The 25,322-nt window shown below is 44.3% G+C and overlaps 1 long non-coding RNA gene across 1 annotated transcript; it reads right to left on the bottom strand.

Annotated features, from left to right (window-relative positions):
* Positions 1–20,479: 20,479 nt before the first annotated feature.
* On the bottom strand, positions 20,480–22,902 carry LOC124106796 (uncharacterized). The gene is made up of 3 exons (XR_006856165.2): positions 22,748–22,902; positions 22,495–22,596; positions 20,480–21,360 (listed from the first exon to the last, which is right to left on the bottom strand). It is a non-coding gene; the product is annotated as an uncharacterized LOC124106796 (long non-coding RNA).
* Positions 22,903–25,322: the final 2,420 nt, after the last annotated feature.

Genomic DNA, 25,322 nt, shown 5'->3' with positions numbered 1-25,322 from the left:
AGGGCGGGATTCAGCCGCTGCAGTTGGACATGTGGCCTTGCCCTGCCACAGACTTGTCATCACAAAGCCCTTGGCATGGCCATCTGGGGCTTAGCTGGCCAGCCAGAGGTCAGAATCATGTCAACCAGGAGAAATAAATCTGGGGAGGAGATTCTAGCCAGAAACTTTGGCCAGATTGACCTATGAGTGTGTGTGAAACACTCTCAGGAACACAAGCTGGCTTTTTAATAAATGGTGCTGAGACAACTGGGTAGCGTAGCCATTTGGGAAAAGATAACCATAAAGCCAGACCTCACACCAAACCCCAAAATGAACTCGGAGATCTAAATGTAGAAAAATGAAGCGCGTAAGATCTAGAGGAAAAGATGGGTGCATTCGTTTATAATCTGGGAGTAGGTAAAGGCTTTCTAATTATGACTCAAAACCCAGGTGCAAAAAAGAAAAGATTGATCAATTGGACCACAAGAAAAAATTTTAAAGTCTCAGAACATGAGAAAAATGCCACAAAGTCAAAAAACAACTGGAAAAAAAAAATAGGAGAAACTATTTGTAACTGTTATCACAGATAAAGATCCAATTCTCCTAACATAGACTCTAAAATATAGGGGAAGGAAAGATTAAAAACCTGATAGGAAAATGAAACAGACAATTCACAAAGAAAAGAAAACAGCCCTTAGACAAATGAAAAGATGTTCGATCTCACTCAAGATGGGAAAAAATGCAAATTAAAACCCTAATGAGATAACACGTCCCACCTATTGCCTTGACAAAGTTAAAAAAAAAAAAAAGGATGTCATGTACTTTTGTCAAGGCCGTGGAAAAACACACCCTCTCCTACAGTAGGGTCGAGGATGCAAACCAGCTTGGCACTGTTAGAGGGGACAGGGGCCATATCCAACAGAGGTACATATGCATTTCCCTCTGGACCTGCAGTCTCACACCAGGGATTTACCCTGAAGACACAGGAAAATACACATGCACCACATTGACGATGGCAGCATTTTCTGTAATTGCTAAATATTGGAAACAACCTAAACGTGCATTTGCAGAAGACTGGTTGAAACCACAGTATGTCCACACAATAGAGTGCTATACAGCTATTAAAAAATAATAATAATAAAAGTGGAGTGACTTCTAGAAACTACAAATTAGTGGGAAAAGCAAAGTGTCATCTTTTGTATAAGAAAGTGTGATGGTTAATTTTAGGTGTCAGTTTGCTTAAAGAATACCCAGATTGCTGGTAGAGCATTATCTCTTCTAGGCATAACAATTAGGGTGTTTCCAGAAGAGACTGGCATTTGGATCAGTGGTTGAGTGAGGAGATCCGTCACATCTATGTGGATGGGCACCTTCCAATTGGCAGAGAGCCTGGATAGAACAAAAGAGCAGAGAAGAGACAAGTATTTGTTCATATGTTTCCCTTTCTTTCTCCCGTTCCCCTTTCTCCATGCCCCCCACCTCCACTGTGGGCCCAGGTGAATGTTCTCCTGCCCTGGAACATCTGAACTCCAGGTGTCCCATCTTTGAAGAACCAGGGCCCCGCCCCCAGGCCTTTAGCCTCAGAAGGAGAGTTGCTTGCTTGGCTTTTGGCCTTTGGATTTGTGCAGAGCCATGCTCCATGCAGTCCCCCTGGTTCTCTAGCTTTCAGACAGCCTAGGACTCTTCAGCCTCTGTAAGCAACTGCCGATTCCCCTAACCAAACCTCTGTTATATCTATTGGTAGAGCCTGTTGGTGCTGTTTCTCCAGAGAACCCTGAATAATACAAAAGTTTTTTGGGTTTTGTGTGTGTGTGTTTTTTGGTCTTGTGTTGGTTTGGTTTTGGTTTTTTGACCCAGGGGTACTTTACCACTGAGACACATCTCCAACTCTTTTCATTTTTTATTTTGAGACAGGGTCTCACTAAGTTACCTGGGGCCTTATTAAATTGGTGAGGCTGGCTTTGAACTCACGATCCTCCTGCCTCAGCCTCCCAAGTTGCCGAGATTACAGGTGTGCACCACTGCACCTGGCCAGAAGTTTGAAATCCACACACTCACACACATCTGGTGAGTAAAAAGAACCACCAGAAGGATGAGTCAGGAACTGATGAAATTAGTTACATGAAGGGATGGGAATGGGATGGAACAGAAGTGTGGGTGGGAGCAGAGAAGAGATGAGTGGCATCTCTGAACTCAACTTTTATATTGTCTCAAATTTTTGAATCAAATCATGTTTCCCATACTCAAGGGGAAAAAAATCAACAAGATCAGGGAAGAAAAAGAAAAAATAAAAATACATGACCTAACTCTACTTTAAAAAGATAAATCTTCACAGGGGCTGTAACAGAACTGTGTAAATCTTGAACATGGTATTTTTTACTAATAGCTTCAGGCTACTGACAAAAAGAACTGTCCTCAAACACGGAACTTCAAGCAGTGAGTTTGTTTTTCACAGAAGGATAGGTTAGCAATACCAAAATGATACCACGCATATTCCCGGATGAAACAAGTGAGTCTCAATTTATGCATTGTCCAGAAAGAGAGTTCCAAATATGGAAAAGGAAAGGCCAGACCGAGCCCCTGGTGTGGAACTGGAATTGAAGGCATATGTGAGATCTTGTAAAGAGGAAGAGAGGAAGGAAAAAAGAAAGAGACAGATGTATATTTGCAAACAAGCAGCACAGGAGGATTGTGTAGTTGGAGAAGTGCTAGATTAACCCAAGTTAAATAGGTGTCCTTGCTTCAGGGCCCTCGGGATCCTTAGTTTCCTAATGCAACTTTGAATCTTCAAATTATCTGGCCATGGAAACCTTTCCCTGTGCGACATGGCAGGACACATGTTAGTACCAGTCCTGGACACACCTCCATCCTCTCTCACTGGCCAACTTGGGGCAAGTTCCTTTCCTCTGCATAAAAAGAGGGGAGATGTGGTACACGGTTGGCTGGCCTCACACCTGGGCTCTTTCATTCCCTTTTCTCATTTCCCTTTCCTCCCCACTCCCTTCTCTTCCCCTCCCTCATCTTCTCAACTTTCCCATCTTGTCCAGCAAGAAGCCAGTTCTTGCAGCAGCCAGCTTCCCCGCAGGGCCCCCGCCGAGCTCACACACACACACACACACACACACACACACACACACACACACCCTAAGACTGCGCAGGGTGCGGATGAGCAGGCCTGTACCTGAAAGCAATTAGCTTAGGGATGCTGAGGCTTTCCTTCCTCCTTTGGGAATGGGCTCTGCCTGAGCTGAGCACTTAGGTGACAAGTTGGATTTAAGAAGCCAAAAGAAAAAGAAAATGTGGAAGGCAATTGCATGGCTTACAGAAAATTATAAATTCCTCATTCCTAATCTTTAGGAAGTGAGCAGAGGGAGGGGTGGCCAGGGAAGACACAGGCCTCTGCTCCTGTGCTGCTCTTAGTCCAGCAGGTCTTGGCTGGAGGGGTCTTGGGCGGGAGACCCAGCAGGCAGCTCTGACTGGCTGGGCAACCCCAACCAATTTTAAGTGAATTGAGAGCGAACCAATCCCAGAGGAGGACCTGGGTTTCCTGTCTGGTTAGAGAACAGTCTAGAGGTCCCCTGTGGATTCTGATAGTTTCACATCCCCTATGGGTAATTACACATCCCTGCATACAGGATCAGCCTCAAAGCTCAGAGATTCACCAAGTGAGGATTCGAACTCCCTGGCCGTCCCCTGGCAGCAGGACAAAGGGAGAGAGGCAGATTCGCCAGCAACACTAGGCCAGAGCAGCTTCAGTGACCAAGGCCAGTTCTACCTGCTCTACCCATGGACTCCACCGCCTCGTTTCCCAGACCTTCCCCTTCCCTTGTTCACCATGGTCACACCAAGAGGGGCCATCTATGGGGCAAAAGCTACTTGTCAGGCACTATTACATTATTACATTATCCTACTCAACCTTCATAACAATGCTGCAAAATAGATATTCATTTATTCATTCGTTTATCTATGGACTTCATTTCGTGTGCCAGAAACTGTGCCCTAGGTGCTGGCGATATTGTGACAAATTTACGGAGTGAAGGGATGACTGTCCCACTCTTCAGGTGGGAAAACTGAGGCTCAGGGGCCTCCCATTCCCTGGCCTCAACTATTGATTCAGAGGTTTGAACTCTCCAGTTACAGCAGCCAATAAACCCTGTGGAACATTGTCTGTTTCATCAGGTCCTTTATCACAGAGGAACGGAAGTCAACATGAGACTAAACTTGTCCTCTCATAGGTAAAGAAACAGGCTCAGCAATGTCCAATGAAAAGCTCAGAGTTATGTGTCCAGGAGATGAGGGGATCAATTCTTTGGAGAAGTTATCAGCAGGAAGAATAGGATTCTAGTCTGGATTGCCCCTAAAAACAGACCTCTGCCACTCTGCCGCGCAACCAGCACGCTAGCCTCATAATAGAGGTTCCAGACATAGAAGTTAACTAGTGAGATCAAATTAAAGACACATAAAACTCAATTTACCTTTTTTCTTGCCCAGCTAAGAGACGGCTTCTCCCGGCTCCTGCCTCTAGCCACCTGGCGGTAGCAAGGTTTACACAAGAGACCAGCAGGAGAGAGAGAGGCACGCCAGAGAGTGGGCTTTTATTGGGGAACAAAAAGTTCAGGGGAAAATTCCATCCAATGAAGGTCGAGGGGGACAGCATTCCAAGGTTAGGGTCAGTGATTGGTTTCCAGGTCAATGGTCAGTCACACCCCCACACGGACAAGCTCTCGCACCTGGAAAGGGTGGTGAAAAGCTCCGACACAGCTGGTCTGAGCGCCTCACACCCAGTCAGGGAGGTAGCTTAATCATGTGCGAGAACGGCTTCCCACATGCCACTGGTTTTCCACAGAGAAGAATGGCCTCAGACTGGAGTTACAGATATATGTGCACATGTGCAATGGCATAGAGCCCAGCTTAACCACGGCAGCAGAGCTTGGAATTACACAATACAGAAAGCTGCTAAATGTCCACCAGTAGGGGTCTGGGTCATCACCATGGTCTGTCCACAGGATGGAGTAGTATACAGCCGGGGGGCGGGGGGGGGGGATAAAAAGACTTTGTGAATTGCTCTAGAAAGAACTTGCATTTTTAAGTTGAAAAACCTGGGAAAAGGAAAATGCACAATAGCGTATAAAATACATCAACTTTAAAAAAGAAAGAAACTATTTTTTGTTCCTATTTCTTATGTTTGCATAAACCTACAAGGATATCAATAGTAGTGGGTATGACTGGTTGGAGGTGGAGGAACTGGGTAGCTGGGAGATGGGGTGGGAGTGAAAAGTTTCTATTTATTCTCTTACAGTGTTTGAAAACATACACAAAGCGGAAAATGATGGGAGCCTGACAGAACTGGCCTTAAAGTCTAACCACATAGTTAAATGGAGCCTCAGTTATGCTTTTTCCTATTCTCTCCTCAGTTAGGAACAATAGTTTTAGGAGGTCACAGAGAAGCCCTGTGGGAGTTATCCAGACTTTTCTGATGTGGCAGCGAGGACACAGGTAGGCTTTGGTTGACTTAAGCCCTCTAAGCTCCATTTTCCTCAAAGGAACATAATGACCTCTATTTTGGGAGGTTGTTTTAAAATTAATTGAGACAATGCTCAAAGCACTTAGGCAGGCCTGGTGCAATAAATAAATTCAGATGGTCATACTCTTTAATTAGACAGTTTTAAACAAAGCCGTCAAGGAAAGGTACTTTTAGGATACATCATAATGGCAACGTCGCTGCCCTATCTCACAGGTTCCCTGAGTGTTACTCCAGACTACATTGAAGCAATCTGGCCTTGGTGAAATGCTGAAATTTCTGCAGAGCAAGAGTACACTGTTAGAAGGCAGAACCCACCAGGAGCACCCAGACCACCCATGTCGTTTACTGCCGCCATCCACCAACACGGGTAATTTATTGAAGAACTGATTATATAATACATATAACAAATCAGATGTGGCTTGACAAATGTGCTTTTTGCTTAATAATTATTATAATTCCACGGTAATTCCTACATATACATTTTTAATGGGAACTGCAGATGCAGCAGACATGGCTTTTCCTGTTTGACATCTGTCAGGGAATCACTTTCTGAGACTCTTCTGACCCAAACCTGTCCAATCAGAAAATTTCAACTCTCTGGCGAAAGAAAATAGAGTAGTCATAGAACCTGAATGTGGGTGACTCTGGACCGATGGCTGAGACTATCAGAAAAGAAGCAATTTCCTAGTTTACCTGGCTGGTAATGGAATGACTCTTGGACACTGCGGGGAAAGCTGTGTCTGATGGCTCCTTGAATGCTTCTCTGACAGCACCTTGCCCAAAGCATTTGCCCCACTACTTCTCTGATGCCATCAGACACCTTCTCAGCAAGCACACATGTCAGCCCAGAAATGCAAGGGAGCGACCTCCCCCAGGTGCGGCCTCAACTGTGCAGACAGAAGCCAAGATTGATGTCACTGCTCCTGGTGGGAAATTCTCCGGCAGACAAGTCTTAGACACCCTCTTAACAGTCCTCACAAGATCGTAGGCAGGATCGAGCTCCAGTGCTAATCACAGTGACCTCAGTAACATACACTTCTGTTGGCTCTTCTTTTCTACCTCATTCTCCTAAACCTTACTCCTGAAATAACTTCCCAAATAAACTGCACCCTGGTCCTTGTCTTCTTTCAGGGGAACCCAGCACACCCCACAAGCAATACTGATGCCATTTTACCTAGCTCCAGCTCCCCCCTGCATTTCATTTGAAGTATTTCATACCTCTCCATTGGAATTCAAAAACCTTTTAATTATACAGACACAATTATAATAGTCACAAATATAACTACTACTAATGTACAATACAAAGCAGTACTATATAAGTGAATACATGTCTACAAATACATGATTCTTTGGAAGCAGAGGGTCTTATAGGCTGTCATGGTCAAAAACAGTTTTAAGAAGGAGGTGAAATTTGATTTGGGTCTTGCAAGATGTGGAGGATTCATATAGGTGGAGAAGAGAGGAAAAGAGGGGCCAAGTGAAAAATAGCTGTCATTTCACCAGCTCACACTACATGATGACCATTCTTCTAAGCTCTATATACATATTCTCATCTAATCCTCATAATAATTCTGTAAAATAGACACTTAGGTTTATACTTCATAGATGAGGAAACTGAGACAGAGAATTTAAGAAATTCGTTTAATTAAGCTCCCACTGAGCTGGGATTCCAACTCAACAGTCAGGTGCCAGAGCCCACAGTTCACTCTGCTCTCCACCCCTCTCCCAAGGCTGTGGTATGTATGTCTCCCTTGAAATGAGATGAGGAACAAAATTTTTAACTGTGGTGAACTGCACATAACATTAAAAGACATACATAAATGAAGTCGACCATCTTATTTTAAGTGTACAGCTGGGTAATGTCAAGTGTATTCACGTTGTTAGGCAATCAATCTTCAGAACTTTTGGCAGTACTATGGTTGAACCCCGGGCCTTGTGCGTGTGAGGCAAGCACTGCACCACTGAATCTACCACATTTCCGGCCCTCGGTCTGCAGAACGTTTTCATCTTGCAGAACTGAAACTCTGATCATAAACAACTTCCCATTTCCCCATCTGCTAAGTCCCTAGCAATAACCATTCTTCTTTCTGCCTTATAAATTTGACCTCTGTAAGTACCTCATATAAGTAGAATAATATAATTTTTGTCCTTTTATGTCTGGCTTATTTCACTTAGAATGATGCCCTCTAATGTGGAGGCAAAGGAACACTGAGACACTTGGTGGTCTTATAAATTAGCACAGCTGCTATAGAAATCAGTGTGGAGGCTCCTCCAAAGACTAGGCAAGGAACCACCATATGACCAGCTATGCCACTCCTCGGTATTTATCCTGAAGAATTAAAGTCATCTCACTGCAGTGACACATGCAGATCCATGTTTATGGCAGCACAATTTACAATAGCCAAACTATGGAACCAGGCTAGGTGTCCATCAGTGGATGAATGGATAAAGAAAATAGGCTATAGACACACCATGGAGGCTTATTCAGCCATAAAGAAGAACGAAGTTGTCATTTTCAGGAAAATGGATGGAACTAGAGAATTTTCTGTTAAATAAAATAAGCCAAACTCAGAAGTTCAAGGGTTGAATGTTTTCTCTCATATATGGAAACCAGAAAGAAAAAATGAAAAAAAAAAGATGGGGGGTGGTGTCTCATGACAATAAAAGAGAGATCAGAAAATAGAGGAAGAGGACCAGGGAGAGGGAGGAGGAAAAAGAAAGTTCTACTGGAGAATGATGCCTTCCAGGTTCTTCCCTGCCGTGGCCTGTGGTAGAACTGCCTTCCTTCTTAAGGCCGAGTTCATGGGAAGGATGTGCCTCGTTTGGTGTCTGTCTATGTTCGTCAGTGGACATGAGTGATTTGTGCTATTGTGACTAAGGCTTCCATGAACATGTGTGTACAAATATCTGTTGAGACCCCTGCTTCTGGTTCTTTTAGTTCTAATGTTTACCCAGAGTTGTAATTGCCAAATCATATAGTAATTTTAGCTTTAATTTTTTGAGGACCCACTACCCGGCTGTCCACGCATCTCCACGTTCCACATTCCCACCCGCTGTGTGCATGTGCATGGAAACCAGTCTCTCCGCACCCCGAGGGCTCTAGCCTTGACTTCTGCGTTTCATATGAAGGCAGGACATCTGAGTGGAACTGTGCAGGAGACAGTGGGAGGGACTGACCATGACAGGTGACAGGCCGGTTCTGCAGACGCATTTGGAATTCATCCAAAAGGAAATGAGAGAAGCCATGAAGATAAATGAGTACCGCTGAGAGCAGAGGGAGGATAGCTGGCGTGAGGACTCAGCCTTGGGGAACGGCCCAGTTGGGCAGCACATTAATTCACAAATGGCAGCTGCTAATTGTTTTTTAAAAGCTCATTCTCTAAGTTAAACATTGCCCTGCAGTCCCCAGATTTGCTTAGCAAACCCTTTTGCATATTAAAATAAATACTGACTTACCCTGATGGAGTTAACCCACAACCAAAATTCGAGATGCCAACGACAGTTAACATCTGTAGAGTTAGAATTTATTTTTCATGTACTTAATCTTCATAAAAATCCTGTGGTACAGACATTATTATCCCTGCGGTAGTCCTCTGGGCACCTGGAGGAGAGATCAGCTTTCCTGACCTTAGAGCTCACTCCCACCCAGGGGGCTCAGAGGGAATGGTCAGATCTGGGCACTGAGAATGTGTTGCCTGTTGGCAGGGACACTGTGCACAAAAAGGGCGTGCAGCGAGACCAGCGATCATCGGGGGCTGAGGGTGGTAGGGAGGGATGGGCAGGGACACACAGGGATGGGGGGAGCACAGAGGCAGATTTATGTCATTACATGTTTGTCAAAACCCTTAGAGCGAACGCCACCAAGAGTGAGCACTAACATAAACTGCAGACTTCAGTGAATAATAATGAATCAAAAAAAAATGAATCCATATTGGCTCATTAATTGTAATTAATGTGCCACACTAATGTAAGAGGCTTATAACAGCGGGAACTTGAGGAGGAGGGTGGGGGCATAGGAGAACTTTCATACTTTGCGCTCAATTTTCTGTAGAGCAGAAATTTCTCAAAAAGTAAAGACATTTTTTTAACGCACATAAACTCGCTCTTTGGGGGTCACCTTTTTCCATGGTGAAGAAGTGGCTAGGAGAACCAAGGGGTAGACCCAGTGGACCCTCCTCCCCCTCTTCTGCAAGGACTCCCTTAGAAGAGGCCCTGACAACTTGCTCTTTTTCTCTCTTCTGCACATGGATGACAGCAGGACCCAGCCCACCTTGGCTCCTCCTTGGACCCTGAGGTCCACAATCTCTCCAAGCATCTGCCCTCTCCAGGTTCACCCTGCCTCACTTTGATGAATGTGTTCTGTTAGTTTTGGATTTGAAGCTGTTCAGCCCTAATTACCTTAGGAGAAAATGCAGAGCGGGTTTCATGAGCTCACAGAGTTTGGGTCTTAAATCAGATAAAAATGAAATGGTGCTAATTTTCTTTGCTCTTGTTCTTTACGCAGGCATCTTTCCTGGGAATCTCCTGGGAAGAAGGTTTATCCAAACCAAAACACAAGTCTGGCAGTGCTGGTCCCCCAACAAAATGCCAGCTAATAGTACTCCAGAATTCCTCATAACCTCTAACAACCGTGCCCATTTTAGAGCCGAGGAAACCAAGTCTGAGGAACCTAATCAGCATGAGTGACCTGCTCAAGTGGCAGAGCTGGAACTCAGATCTTCTCACTCTCGGATCCAGATTCTATCACTTTCCACCTCTCTAGAGGAATAAAATCTTTAACTTCTGATGCATCTATTCTCTCTATTACACAGAAGTCAATTACAGTGCACATGCACACACGAACAAGCTCACACACACAAGTGACATTTGGTCTCCTTCTTCCAGATCCTATGACTTCCCAGCTCTGCAAGTCACCCTCTTATCATGAGGCAGGACCCTCTGCCCAGGGCTAGCTCTATAAGAATACGCCATGAAAAACAGGGTTGGGTGAGGGCAGGATATTAAATCAAATACAAATGCTCAGGTCTTAATATCCTTAAAAAATGATCTGTTTTGTTTGTGGAGGCAGAACAAGATGGATTCTGTCATTTAATAGACATTTATTAGCGCCTTGGGAAACATGGATGAATAACACAAAGTTCCTATACTCCAACAGACTACTGTCTCATGGAGGGGTGGGAGGAGACAAATTAACAGATAATTGCATGCATGCTAATGTGCATCCCAGTTTTGACTGGAAGATTATGGAAGCCAACTAATCAGAATGGTTGCTCTCCATTCAAAACATTCTGCAGCCCTAAATAAGCCACCTGGACAAACCTATGTGTATTAGCTCAGGCAGGCTGCCATAACAAAATACCAGAGGGTGGGATCTTAATAGAACTTTATTTTCTCAAGTTCTGGGAGCTGGAAAGTCCACAGTCAGGGCTCCAGCAAGGTTTGATTGCTGGCAATTTCCCCTTCCTGACTAGCAGAGGGTCACTTTCTCACTGTGTCCTCACATGGTAGAGAGAGGGAAGCTGGTGTCTCTTACTCTTCCTATATGAGCACCAACCCTACCAGATGAGGGTCCACCAGTATGACTTCATTTAACCTTAATTAACTCCTAAAAATCCTATTTCCAAATGCAGTTCCCATTAGGGTTTAGGGCTTCAACACATGGATTTGGGGAGACACAATTCATTCCAGTTCACTATCCATGCCCCCGATGGCAGCACAACAGGCTGTAACCACTCTGCAGGAATCACCAGAGAGTGCTTAAGAGGAGCACTTACCCAGGGACAGCATCTTGTAAGAAGGAACATTTGAGCTGGGTTTTGAAGGATGACTAGGAGTGGGCCAAAAAGGGGAAAGAGCTTTCCAAAATGTTAGCTACACATATGCAAGTATAAGGAACTGTGAAAGGCCAGGCACATTTAGAAAATGACAGAAGTGCAGTAACCATGGAGACAGAGGGAGATGTGAGGAAAGACAAGAATGGAGGCCAGCTCCAGGGTCCTGCTGGGGAGCACAGGCATTATCTGAAAGGCAGAAGGCTATAAGGTTAATATGGTTTCCGATGTAATGCAACAATATCAAAGTAACGGTGATATACCACTGATATATTCTAGAGGAAATAATAAAAATCCACCTCCTCTTTTATTAATACTTTGTCTGGTTAGGAAAGAAACATGGATTTTTTTTTCTTTTGCCCTTTTAACATAGGACATAATGCATAAAATAATACTGTATTTAGGTAGTTTCCAAACTTATTTCTTTTTTATTATTATTACTGGGACTGAACCCAGTATTTTACCACTGAGCCACATTCTCAACCCCTTTTTATTTTTTATTTTGAGACAGGGTCTCCCTAAGTTGCTTCAGGCCTCACTAAGTTGCTGAAGCTGGCCTTAAACTTGAGATCCTCCTGCCATAACCTCCTGAGTTCCTGAGATTACAGGTGTGCACCACCCCATCAGCTCAATTTAAACTTTTTAAATAGGCAAGTCTTTGCTCAGAAGAAATGCAGACCTGATTCCCAAAAAAGAGCAAACAATAAAAGGCCTAGCTGGATTGGTGGGGTGGGGACCAGGAGTCAAAGATCCCTCTCTGCCAGCCTCCCCTTCTTTCACAACCTGAAGTCTCTCTAAAGAACTCTGGGCTCCTTGTTACACCATTTTAAAGTCATTCCCCTCCATGATGAACTTGCTTTTCTACACACACACACACACACACACACACACACAAGTATTTTTTCAAATAATAATAAACATTTGTTAATAATTAATGTGTGGCTTACTGGCTATAAACCAGGGACTGCAGGAGACATTCCAGGGGAAATCAGTTCTTTTTGCATCACAACAACCCTGAAAGGTAGATGCTATTATTCCCATTTCACAATAAGGAGACTGAGGCAGACTAGGTCACTTAGCTAGGAGGTGGAAGAGCCAGGAGGTGAACACAGGCATTTGACCTCGGGTACCTGTGACCTTGGGCCTGTGCTCTATCACCTGTTTTAGGAAGTACCAACTTTCACAGACCTGTGTTGTATCACATAAGAATGAGTCCACAGAGTAGTTTAGATAAGAAAAATAAGTTGAATAGTTCAATAGAGTTAAAAATAAGTTAAATAGAGTATCCTTCCCTGGCATGGTCCCTGGACCACAGTGGGCATTCCAAAAAGTTTGCTCAACAAGTGAATTGAGAAGTAAATGAGCTTGTTCTCCAGTGCTCAGGACACCTTGCAGTTGCTCACACTGGTGCCCCACCAAACTTCCCTTTGGACAAAAAACCTTTTGGCCCTGATTGAACTGCAAGCAAATCTACACGGTCTGCTGTGTGCCCAAAGAAATCCTTTATGAGAAGCAACATACAGTGTTCTGTCCACCCAGAGTGCCATAACACAGTGCCACCGCATCTTCCCAGGAGGCCTCCAGTGTTGTGGATCAGGGGCCCACCCTAGTCTAGTCTTTACATCTGCAAAGACCCTATTTCCAAGATAGATCATATTTTGAGGCACTTGGGTAAGGACTTCATCATATCTCTTGTGCGGAGACCCGATTCAACCCATAACATACAGTAACTTCACCAAAGTATCATTTAGGAGCCTTCCCTACTGAGCAAAGAGGAGATTCTTCTCAGCAGCACAATCTCCGATGATCGGTATGGTCTTGTGCAGGGGAGAGACCCTGTAGATACAGATTTCCAAACAAAGGAGGACTTAATGGCTAAAATCAGAGACCCTGCAACAGACTGCCCCATTCAAGTCCTGGCTTCCACATTTCAGCTGTGTGGTTGGGGCATGTTACCTAATCCTGCCATCCCACAGTTACATCATGTACAAAATGAGGAAAATAATAGTACCCAACTATTATTACAACACTACTGTGAGAACTAAATGAGATAATATAGTTAATTAGAAATGTTCACTGTTTTCTCACACAGTGAATATTTCTAATTAGCCATAATGATTATTATTCAGCATTCCAGGCATAAAGAGAGCGACTGCTGTAGGAGGGGTGGACGAGACAGGAAAGAGGCCTAAGAGAGCTGCAGGCCATCAGACTTGAGCGCCCAGGGAGGGAGGGAGAGGAAGAGCTGGCAAAGGTATAGTGAGGAATGGAGGAATTCCCACCTCAACAGGCAGAGGTGCCCGCAGAGACACCGCACACCTGTCTTCACAGCAGCACCGTTCACAGGAACTAGAAGGTAGGCACAAGCTCAGTGCCAGCTATCAGTGGACCAGTCACAGGGTACTGCTCAGCCTTGAGATGGAGCTGCTGACTCTCGGTGCAGCACGGAAGGACCTTGAGGACACTATAGTAAGTGAAGTAATTCGGCCACGAAAAGACAAAGGCAGGATAAGTCTACTTAATAAGGTACCTACAGTAGTCAAGTTCACAGTGCCAGGAAGAAAGCGGTGGTGGCCGGGCACTGGGGAGAGAAGGGAATGGCAGGTGGTTAAACTGGTGCAATTTCAGATCTGTGAGGTGAAATGAGTTCTGGAGGTGGTCTGGTGGTCGCACACCAAATGTGCCTGGAATTAACACTACTGAATAGCATATATATATATATATATATATATATATATATGGTAACTGGGGATTGAACCCAGGGGCACTCAACCACAGAGCCATATCCCCAGCCCTTTTTTATATTTAATTTAGAGACAAAGTCTCGCTGCATTGCTTAGGGTCTCACTAAATGGATGAGGCAGGCTTTGAACTAGTGATCCCCCTGCCTCAGTCTCCCAAGCCACTGAGATTACAGCATGCGCCACTGCCCCCGACTAAGATGGTAAATTTAATGCTCTGTATATTTTACCACAATTAAAAATAAAAGATTTATAAAGGAAGACCGAGTGGTGGACAGTGTGGAGTTCTGCTGAGAGGTCTGGAGAGGACTGGAAAGGAGCCACAGAGAGACTGCTGGTAAGGCTCTGAGGACAGCATCGGAGCTCAGAAACCAGGCTGTGGTGGTGATGGGACAGAGAGATGGGACAGGAAGCCCAGGAGCTCTGCTGTAGAGAAGGAGGAGACTGCATCCTCAGCTAAGAGAGGATGGGGACGGAAAAGGACTCTTTTTTTCCTGGCTCTGTTGAATTTCTCTTTAAAACTACAAAATTAAGGCATGTTTACCAAACCATTATCTAGGGTACACTGGTTATACAGAACACTGGCCTAAAAGAAAGAGCCCTCCAGATTCCCCTCCTCTTCAACTCGGATTACCTGTGTTAACAGCCTAGTGTGTACCTTGGCACCTTGCCCACACTTACACTAACATGTCATTGCAGCTAGTGTGCAAAGGTTCGAGACAGACCCTGTGTTCCAGGAAAAGTCCTATGTCATTGAGGACCATGAGCACAGGAGGCAGAGGAGGATTGGGGAGGGAGACGCAGCAACGTGGAGACCCTGGAAGCCTGTGATCAACTCCAAGGGCAATAAGAAGTTATGGGAGGATCTGAGTAGGGACACAGCCTCTGCTTTGTTCTCAGAGACAGCTCTGACTCCAGGATAAAGACTAGGCCACAGCAAGGGCTGAAGATGGGAGACTGCCAAGAAAGAGGACAAAGCAGAAGTCCCAGTGAGGAACCATGGCAGCGTGGCCCATCTTTGAAGAAAAAGATGACAGAACTTGCCCTTGAATTGAACCACTTTCTCAAGGTAGTTAAGAAGTCCTTGAGCACACACAGCTTGGGAGACTCATCTATTTGGTCATTATTTCTTGAGCATCTGTGTGACACTTAGGGGATGGAACAGTGGACAAAACACAGTCCCCACCCTCTTCATGATGGTTGCATCCTAACCTCAGAGAGCCAGAGTGGATCACAGCAGCTCAGAGCATGACCCTGAGACCAGGTGGCCATGTTGACCACCCAGCTCTGCTGCTTGGTAACCATGTGATCTTAGGCACGTTGCTTGATCTTTTTACACCTCGTGTCCTCATCTATAAGATGGTAATAATAATCATCATTCCTACATCTTTGCTATGAAGAATAAGCAAACTAGCATACAAAAAGTGCTTAGCACAGAGGAACCACTTTATAAACGTTAGCTATTATTACCGGGGATAGCAAGTGGTTAACCAGGATGCCATGGGCCTTGATCTATATTTCCCATTCTGGCGATGCATATTGACAGTTAATTTCTTCCTTTGTTCTTCAAAATTTTGTAGGCAACCTTGAGGCTTAAGTCATGGCAATTGACTCTGTAAGCGACAGAAGTTAGAAAAATCGCCATGCATTTGTTCAGGCACATACGTGCATTGAAATAAAAGAGCAAAGCTAGACCCCAAATGATACACTGTATGGTGGAACCGTGATGGGATTAAGGGTAAGGCTTGATATCTTTATGTTGCTCCCTTTTTCTTTCTTTTCCAATTCTCCACAATAAGACTTTGTACATTTCCTATTCATAAAAGTGAGCATAGAGTTATTTTTACAGTCGTATCTAGGCAAAGGATCTGTAAGCACAAAGGAAAAAGAAATGTACCCCTGTTCTTTCTCCCTGCTTTCATCTCAGACATGCCCTGAGAAATGAAAAAGCACCAACTATTCACCATTGTCCCAAGATGAGATCACAGAAGCATGACTCAGAGTGGCTTCTGACACCAGGTAGTGACTAAAACAGGAAAACACAGGCCTGCTCTGCAGAGAATCCTCACCATCCCGAGGATGGAGGAGCCAGGCTGTGAGGTCAGGGGAGCTGACAGCATGTTCTGATCCTGAACCACACATGGCCAGACTCGCCTCATTAGTCATTTCGATTACCAAGGGAGCTCTTAGGAGAACAGGCAGATGCAACACGTGGTGGAGTTAGAGAATATCCAGGCTCAGAAACTCCTGCCCCCACCCCTGCCCAGCTCCCTCACCACTCCACCTGCAATAAAAAACAAAAACCCTGAGCATCATGATTTCGTGATTTCTTTTGCTCTTGCACCCATCAAAGGGTCCTTCACAGAGCCAGGAACACAGGCAATGTGGTGTTTGATTATTTTAATCAGTATTTCTTGTAGTACCCATCATCTATTTCTCCTTTATCTGGCAATAATGCCCTCCCTTGGTGGGACTGTCATTTAAGGTGACCTTCCTTTCCCTGACAAGGCAGTAGTGGGCACTGGGGTCAAGGTCAGCCAATCGGATGCCCACTTCCTGGGGACAGCCTTGTTATGGTTTGGATATGAAGCAACCCCAAAGGTTCTGTGTTGAAGGCTTGCTCCCCAAGGCAGCCATGTTCCTACCTGGGACTTTGGGGAGTGATTGGATCAATCCAGCAGTGGATTGATCCATTGGAGCTGAATAGACTCCTAGAAGTGATGGAAAGCTGTAGGTGGTGGGGCATGGTCAGATGAAGCAGGCCACTGGGGTGTGCCCTGGAAGGGTGTGGCCTGTTCAGCTATCCACACAATGAAATATTATTAGGGAATGTAAAGGATGAAATAAAGTTATAGTTATCAAGATGGGGGGGGGGGGCTTGCCATAAAGACAGATGTAGAGACCAAGGGAATGGAAGAGACATCCCAGAAATAATCCCTCTCCCATGTGGTTAAGGGTGCCAAGAACATCCAATGGGGAAAAGGCAGTCTTTTTTGCTAAATGATACTGGGAAAACTGGGTATCCACATGCAGAAGAACAGAGTTGGACTCTTACCTGACACCATATACAAAGATTAATTCAAAATGAATCAAAGACATAAAGCAGAAAAGCTAAAACTACAAAACTGTTTGGAAAAAACATAGGGCAAAACCTTGACAATCATGAATTCCACAATGATTTCTTGGATATGACACTAAAGGCACAGGCAACAGAACAAAGAGTAGTCAAGTTAGATGTCGAGAAAAATCAACAACTTGTTCATCAAAAACACTCTTGGCAGAATGGAAGAAAGCATTTGCAAATTGTATATCTGATAAGGGATTAATGCCCAGGATAGAGAACTCCTGAAAGTTAACCACACACACACAAAAAAAAAAAAAACATGCAAAAACGGGCAAAGGATGTGAATAGACATTTCTCCAAAGAAGACATAAATGTGGCCTATAATACATGAAGAGATGCTCAGTATCAGTAATCACTAGGGAAATTTAAATCAAAACCACAGTGAGCTACCACACTGTGCTCATTAGAATGCTGCTGTCCAAAACAAAACAGAGTCAATAAGTATTGTGGAGCCTGTGGATAAGCTAGACGTCCTGGGTGTGGCCAGGGAAGCGTACAATGGTGAGCCCCAGGAGAAAGTATAGCAGTTGTTCAACAAATTAAAAATAAAACTACCACGTGAGTCAGCAATTCTGCTTCTAGAAATCTATCAAAAAGAAATGAAAGTAGAATCTCGAAGAGATGTTCACATGCCCACTTGGACCACAGCATGATTCACAATAGCTGAAAGGTAGAGGCAATTCAAGTGTTCATCAACGAATGAACTTATAAGCAAAATGTGGTATTTCCACAGAGTGGAAAATCATTCTGCCTTAAAAAGACATTCTGACCTACGCTACAGCATGGTTAAAACCAGAAGGCACTACCCTAAATGAAACAGACCCATCATGGGAAGACAGCTACTGTAGGATGGCACTTACTCAAGGAAGTCAGTGTCTTCAAAGGTGGAGACAGAAAGAGAGTGGTCGTCACTAGGGTCTGGGGAAGGGGATGGGAAAGGCGGTTGATGGGTGCAAAGTTTCACTTCTGCAAGATGAAAAGAGTTCTGGAGTTGGGTGGTGATGGCTGACACAACAGTATGAATGTGCTCAATATCACTGAACTGTACACTTAAGAAGGTAAACTGCATCTTATATATATTTTACCACCACAAAATTCTAAAAAATTTTAAAAAAGAAAGAAAGAAAGAGAAAAGAAATGAAGTACTGATAAATGTTACAACAGGAGCAAACTTCAAAACATTATCTTAAGTGGGCGAAAAAAAGTCAGAATGCCAAAAAAAAAAAAAATACTGCCTGAATGCATTTGGGTGTAATATTCAGAATAGGCAAGTCCATAGAGTCAGAAAGTACATTTGTGGTTCCCCAGGGCTGGGAGGAGGGAAAAATAGGAGCAACTTCTTCATGAGTTTGGGGTTTCTCTTTAGGGTCATGAAAATGTTCTGGAAGGAGATGGTGATGATGGCTACTAATCACTGTCAACACGCTACACATCACTTAATCATATACTTTGGCTGTCATTGTAAATTTTATCTTAAATGTATTTGCCACAAGATTAAAAAATTGAAAAAAAATATATATATATATATATATATATATATTGTTGCTGTTGTTTTGTTTTTGTTTTTTTTTAACTATAAGATCCTTCTAGAGGAGAGTGGTGGAAAGAACATAAGGTTCTTCTCAGACCTGCCTCTGACTGGCTGTATCAACTCTGGCACATCCTTCCCTTCTCCAAGCCTCAACTTCTGCAGCTACAGAATAGAAGTTCCTGTGGGCTTGGTGAGCAATTGCAATCCATTAGTCCACAAACTCTCCTTTTTGCAACACTCCAAGGGAGATTCACTCCCCAGTCTCCTGACTTCCAACACAGCTCAGCTTCTTATCTGCAGCCAGTCTCCCCTGAACTCCAGCTCCTCTGCTCAGCATCTCACATGTGTTTCCAACAGGCATCTTTAATGTCACCTGTCCAGGAGGAACAGATGACCCTCCTCTGACCTCTTCCCTCCCCTAACTTTTGTCCTTGCTTAGCTCATATGTTAGAGTCTATAAACAAGTCAGGATGGCGCCTGGCATTTTGCCAGAGGGAGTGGTTTGTGAGGTGGCGCCAGTGAGCCACTAAGTGTGGAGATTCCTTATTGGTTGACTGCTGTATCTAGTTTATGTTAATTAAGATAAGCTGTGTGGAATGTATATATACTCCTCCTGTCCTACAATAAAGGGCTCCCACTCCTGCTGTATCAATGTACACAAGTTGCTCATCACCCCCCGGTTATTTTGCTGCAGCCGGACTCCGGCACTCATAGGCTTCCCAGTCACCATACACGAAAACTCTATTCTTTCAGATGAGGCTAGACTTGTAGGAGGCTTTAACTTACCTCTCCAGCTCCATCCAATGCACAGTACACCTGCAAGTCTGCCTTCGCAAACGCATCCAGAATCCAACCCCTCTGGTCTCAGTTGACATCCTCACCCTTGCAGATCCTCCTGATTCTTCCCTTCAATTTATTCTCAACACAGAAGCTGGAGAGATCCTCATAAAATACAAGTAAGTGCACATCGATGCTCAGCCCAGCTCTAGTGGCTTAGCTTAGTTTCACCCAGAGGGAAACTCCTTGCACTGCCCCACCAGGCTGTGTGTGCAGCAGCTTCTCCTTGGTGTCGGGGCCCCATCTGCTGCTTCCTCCGTGGATGGTGCTTTCTCTGCACTCACCTCCTTGCCTTTCCTTGAGCACACCAATGCATTCCCTCTCTAGACCCTTGCTCTCATCCCTTCTACCAGCGTGCTCTTCTCCCAGGTATACACGTGACCTGCACCGTCATCTCATGTCTACACTCAGAGACCTTCTCAGAGAGTCTTTGCTGGCCACCCTATTTGGGGTTATGAGATAAAACACAGGACATACAATTAAATTTGCATTTCAGATAAACAAGGAGCAATTCTTTCAGTATAATTATGTCCCATGAAATATTTCAGCCATTTTTGTATAGGACTTACTAAACCTAAAAGGTGCCTGCTGTTTATCTGAAATGCAAATTTAATCAGGTGCCTTGTATTCTTATTTACTAAACTTGGCAATTCTCTAAAGCTGTAACCATCACACCCATATTTGTATACCCCAACTTTATTTTTCTCCATAGTGTCCATCTCATATATTGCTTTATTTATTTATTTACTTTATTATTTGTCTACACTACTAGAACTGTGTTGTCCACATGTGGCTCTTGAACCCTTGAAATGTAGTAGTACTACTGAGAAACCAAATATTTTATTTTATCCAAATTAATTTAAGAATGAACATTCAATTTATTAATTAGAAAACATAGTTATTAGAAAATACTCAAGTGTTTAGAATAGCTTGGGTAAAGAAATATACTTTTTCAAAAAGTTTTATGAAATCTTCCTACAGATCATATATTTCCAATACAAATTTAATGTTTAAATTGAGATGGGCCTAACGGGTAAATTATAAATTACCCACCAAATTTTGAAGCCTCAGTATGAAAAAATGTAAAATGCCGCGTTAATCATATTCTACGTTGGTTCCATGTTAAATGCAACATTGGGAGAATATCGGATTAAATATATTTATAGGATTAATTTCACCTATTTCTCTTGATGATTCTACTGTGGCTGCTGGAAATCTGTAAGCTGGCATGTGGCTCACACTGGGTCTCTTGGACAACACCACACTGAACAGCAGCCTCCTTCAGGACTTTGTTCTCCTGAAAGCAGAGCTGAGATGGACTTGGGAGGCTCTAGTTTATTCTGGCATGTGACAGCAGGAAGCAGGAGTGAGGAACTGGGTGAGTGAGAAAGAAGTCAATATCCCTGTCCATTATCAAGGCTGCAGCAGTGGGTGGCAGGAACTCCACTCCACAGGCACCTCCCGAAGAGCTCCATCACGTCTCCCAGAATCCTCTGCTGAGGGACAGGAAGCCACAGCTTTATCCACCAGCTCCCAGACCCACGGAAGGCTGCTTCCAGGGGTTAACTCTTTTGAGCTGCACTCGTGCCTGGGGAAAAGGAGCCTCCACTGCATTGGAAAACATAGAAACTTTATAAGCTTGAGGCTGACAGAGGATGTTGGCACTCTCAGGCAAAGCTGAGCTCACAAGAGACTATCTGCTACACCTGTAGTGGAAGATGTTCTTCTCCCAGGTACACACGTGACCTGCACACCAGGGACCATGGTCTCCTTCAGCTTTAAGATCTCAACACCTAGAACATAATAAAAAAATGTTCAATTAATTGAATAAAAACATTTGCATTCAAAAAATACATACTGAGCTAGGCATAGTGGCACACATTTGTAATCCCAGCAGGAGATTGTAATCCCTCAGGAGGCTGAGGCAGGAGGAACACAAATTTGAGGTCAGCCTCAGCAACTTAGTGAGACCCCTTCTCAAAAACTAATAAGGACTTAGGGGTGTAGCTTAGTGGTAGAGCATCTCTGGGTTCAATCACTAGGACTGCAAGGGGAAAAAAAATGAATAGCTGCTATGTGCTCAGCATATAAATATTCAAGAAATAATAGTTATTTTCACCATTCTTTATTTGAGTACCACCTCAGAATTCCTCACCTCAAATTTCATTTCTTAATAAGCAGTAACTATCAAACACCTTAATTCTTATTTCTCATTTCTTAATAAGCAGTAACTATCAAACACCTCAACCTCTCCTGGAAGTCATGGCAGCCAACCTTTTCTGCACCCCTCTCCAGACACCCTGAAATGGCAGATGCAGTTAGAGAACTTGGAATATGAGTTTCCCCAGCAAGAACTTGGTTTCCATGTTTTCCAATGCAGTGGAGGCTCCTTTTCCCCAGGCACAAGTGCAGCCCAGAAGAGTTGACTCCTGGGAGCAGCCTTCCATGGGTCTGGGAGCTGGTGAATAAAGCTGTGGCTTCCTGTCCCTCAGCAGAGGATTCTGGGAGCTGGACGGCATGGGGGTGCTTACCCACAGCCCATAAATGGTGCACATTAAGTGTACTTCTTTCTCCTCTAGAGCATCTCCTCTGTTTTTATGCACACAGCAAGTATTAATAAATGCTTAACACTTCCCAAACTACCATGGAAAGGATCCAGGACTGCTGAAGACCCCCTGTCTACCACCACTCTAGAGGCTCAGAGGAGCGGTCTCTAGGAAATGGCTGCCTGTCAAGTTCTCTGAAACGCTGATGTCCCAATGCCCACTCACAGCCCTAGGAATGGTAAATGCTCCTCATTTCCACAAGCCTCTAGTTCAAACAACAGTTTCTACCTTCTCTCAGTCTGTTTGTGCTGCTACAAAAGAAAAACAAACAAACAAACCTGAAACTAGGTGATTTATAAAGAACAGAAATACATTGCTTACAGTTCTGGAGGCTGGAAGTCCGAGATTCAGGCACTGGTGAATTCAACATCTTATGAAGACCCACTTTCTGGTTCACAGATGGTGCCTCCCTGCCACGTCCTCCTGTGATGGAAAGGTCTCTTTATGAAAGGCACTAATGCCACCCTCATGAACTCATCACCCACAAAGGCCCTGCCTCCTATACCATCACCTTAGGGTTGGGATGTCAACATATGGACTTTGCAGGTATATAACAATCAGAGCAGAGCAATACCTTCCACATCCATGAACTAGAATTCTGCAAAGAACTTTTCTTCATCAATAGGACTATTTGGTTACTTGAAAACACAGTTCACTCAGGAAAGGCAGAAGTTATGTTCAATTCTTTCCTTTGACTTGTCTCTTTTTAGAGTAAGGAGGTAGAGTCCTGGCAGATGAAGCACATCCCAAGGGTGGGAACATCTTTAGTGGTAACCACAAAGTTTATGTAAGGGCTGGAGGTTTTTTCACCCATGTTTTAAATTCCTCTTTTTAACATATCCATTATGAGTCATCTGTTTTTACATATTCAATGTGTGTTCAGAAAATTGCATCTGTTATTTTTGCTTGTGCTTAAATTGTCTCATCTTTGGGAGCCACTCATGAGCCCCTGTGTCCTTTGGATGTGACCATTGATCTTTGGTGGCTTTTCTCTTCTCTTGCATGGCAAGGTATCCCAAGCTTCTCTTATGTATTTACTTCACTGTTCACAGAGCCCTGGTTCCTCTTCATTGGAACTAGGATTTAGCATGTCCATACACTCCTACTCGTAAAGAAAATGTAGGAAATTACACACGAAGCTATTAGCAATGCTCAGCTGCTCACCTCTGGCTTTAGAAACTGGAGATCCACAGCAGGAGGGAAACATTTTTCAGTGAGTGCTTCTCTGTGCTGTGGGTTTTTTTTAGTACTGACAACAACACTAAAATAAGCGCAAAGGTAGACTGCCTCCAGGGAAGGAAACTTCAGGAACCAGTGAGTAGGTGGGGAGGACGTGCTTGTTTACCTTGCTTCTATTTCACTGAGAGGAAGGAGAGACTAGAGATTCCTCGGCCCTCTGATGCTCCCACCAACCCAGAAGGGCATCCCCAGAAACCAGGAAGATCACTTCAGCCTCCGGCACAAGCTCCACCTTTGGTTTCCTGCTCAGCTTGGTTGTTGCTGTGTAGAGGTTTTGGAAACGAGAGGTAACTATAGATTGCTTGGGTTTTTGTTGTTGTTGTTGTTTGTTTGGGTTTGGTTTTTTTGTTTGTTTGTTTGTTTCCACCTCCCTACATTCCCAGTATCTCCCTTGCCAAAAAAAGAAGAAGAAGAAGAATCACCCCCTCACTGTGTCCTTTTACCCAGAACCGGCCTGGTTATGTCTCCTTGGGGTATTCATGGTGGTACACTCATAACCGTGCTCACTCTCCTTGGTGCCTTGAGAGACTCAGGGCTAGTCACTGAGCCAACAGGTGGCAAAGCAGGAGCACTTTCAAGACAGTGCCCCTTTTATGCCAGTGGCAAAGCCCTGACACTTTAGCTCCATCCAGTTGATGGGAAAGTCCAACAGAAGCAAAAGTCAAGCAGAGGGAAGGCAGACTGTGCTCACAGGGTGAAGAACAGAGGCCAAAGAGACGTTGGTGGGTTCTCACCAGCTCCACACAAGTTACCACCTTGCTAAGCCTCAGCAGCTTCTTCTTCAGGAAATGATTCAAAGATCTTTTCTGGTTCTGAAGATTCAGTGACTGTTTTAGTCAGGTTTTTTTTTTTTTTTTTTTTTTTTTTTTGGCTGCTGTGACCAACAGACCTGACAAGAACAATTTTAAGGAGGAAAAGTTTATTTGGGGGCTCACGGTTTCAGAGGCCTCAGTTCATAGATGGTCAACTCCACTCCTTGGGGCTCAAGGTGAGGTGAACATCAAGGCTGAAGGGTGTGGAGGAGGGAAGCAGCTGGGGACATGGTACCAGAAAGCAGAGAGAAAGAGCTGTCCTCACCATGACAAAATATAATCCCCCAAGCACCCCCCCATGACCCACCTCCTCCAGCCACACCCTACCTGCCTCCAGTCACCACCCAGTTAATCCATGTCAGGGGTTTAATTCAATCATTTCAGCCTAAATTTCTTGCATCATTTCACACATGGGCTTTGGGGGGGCCCCTCATATCTGAACCATAGCAGTGAGCCCGCACAAACAGAGCATGCCACACAGTGCCACAGCCAGCTGGCAGCAGTGGGAATGTTGCTGCTGCTGACTTTGAAACACTGGAGCTGGTCCCTCCTCTTGGGCTGTCCCATCGGCTTCCACGACCTTTCACACACTGGGCTTGGCTATGAAAAGAAGAGTTTTCCAGTAGCTGTGTGGGTGTTTATAGTTGGTGGCATTGCTTTCAAGCTCCAATCGTTTTCCTAGATGAGGGAGAAGTCAATGACGGGCAGGGTACAGAGAGACCTGGGCCCTCATTCCTGGCCAGCCACTTCCCAATGGGATGGGTGTGAGCAAATACCATACTTCAGAGCCTCAGTTTCCTGACCTGTAAACCAGGCACACAAATCATAATCCACTCAACAGCTTGCCTTAAGTTCTTCTTAGGTTCTGGATATGGTGCTAGGTACTAGGGACATAAGTGTAAAGAAAAATCATCCCTAACTTAAAGAGACCACCATTTGGAGAGGTGAATAAAGTAGAGAACAGTGGTTCACAGTATGGTCTTTGGAACAAGACAGACCTGGGTGAATTCATACTAGCTGTGTGATCCTGGGCAAGTTTATCACCTTCATTGACTGACCCTCATTCCCCCATCTCAAGATGGAAATGGTAATAACGGG

This window comes from Marmota monax, unplaced genomic scaffold, assembly GCF_021218885.2.
Source record: "Marmota monax isolate L192 unplaced genomic scaffold, Marmota_monax_Labrador192_F-V1.1 WCK01_AAM20220418_F8-fsc00003, whole genome shotgun sequence".
Lineage (NCBI taxonomy): Eukaryota > Metazoa > Chordata > Mammalia > Rodentia > Sciuridae > Marmota > Marmota monax.
Note: the sequence above shows the minus strand (reverse complement) of the source record. Positions and strands in the feature narration are given on the sequence as shown.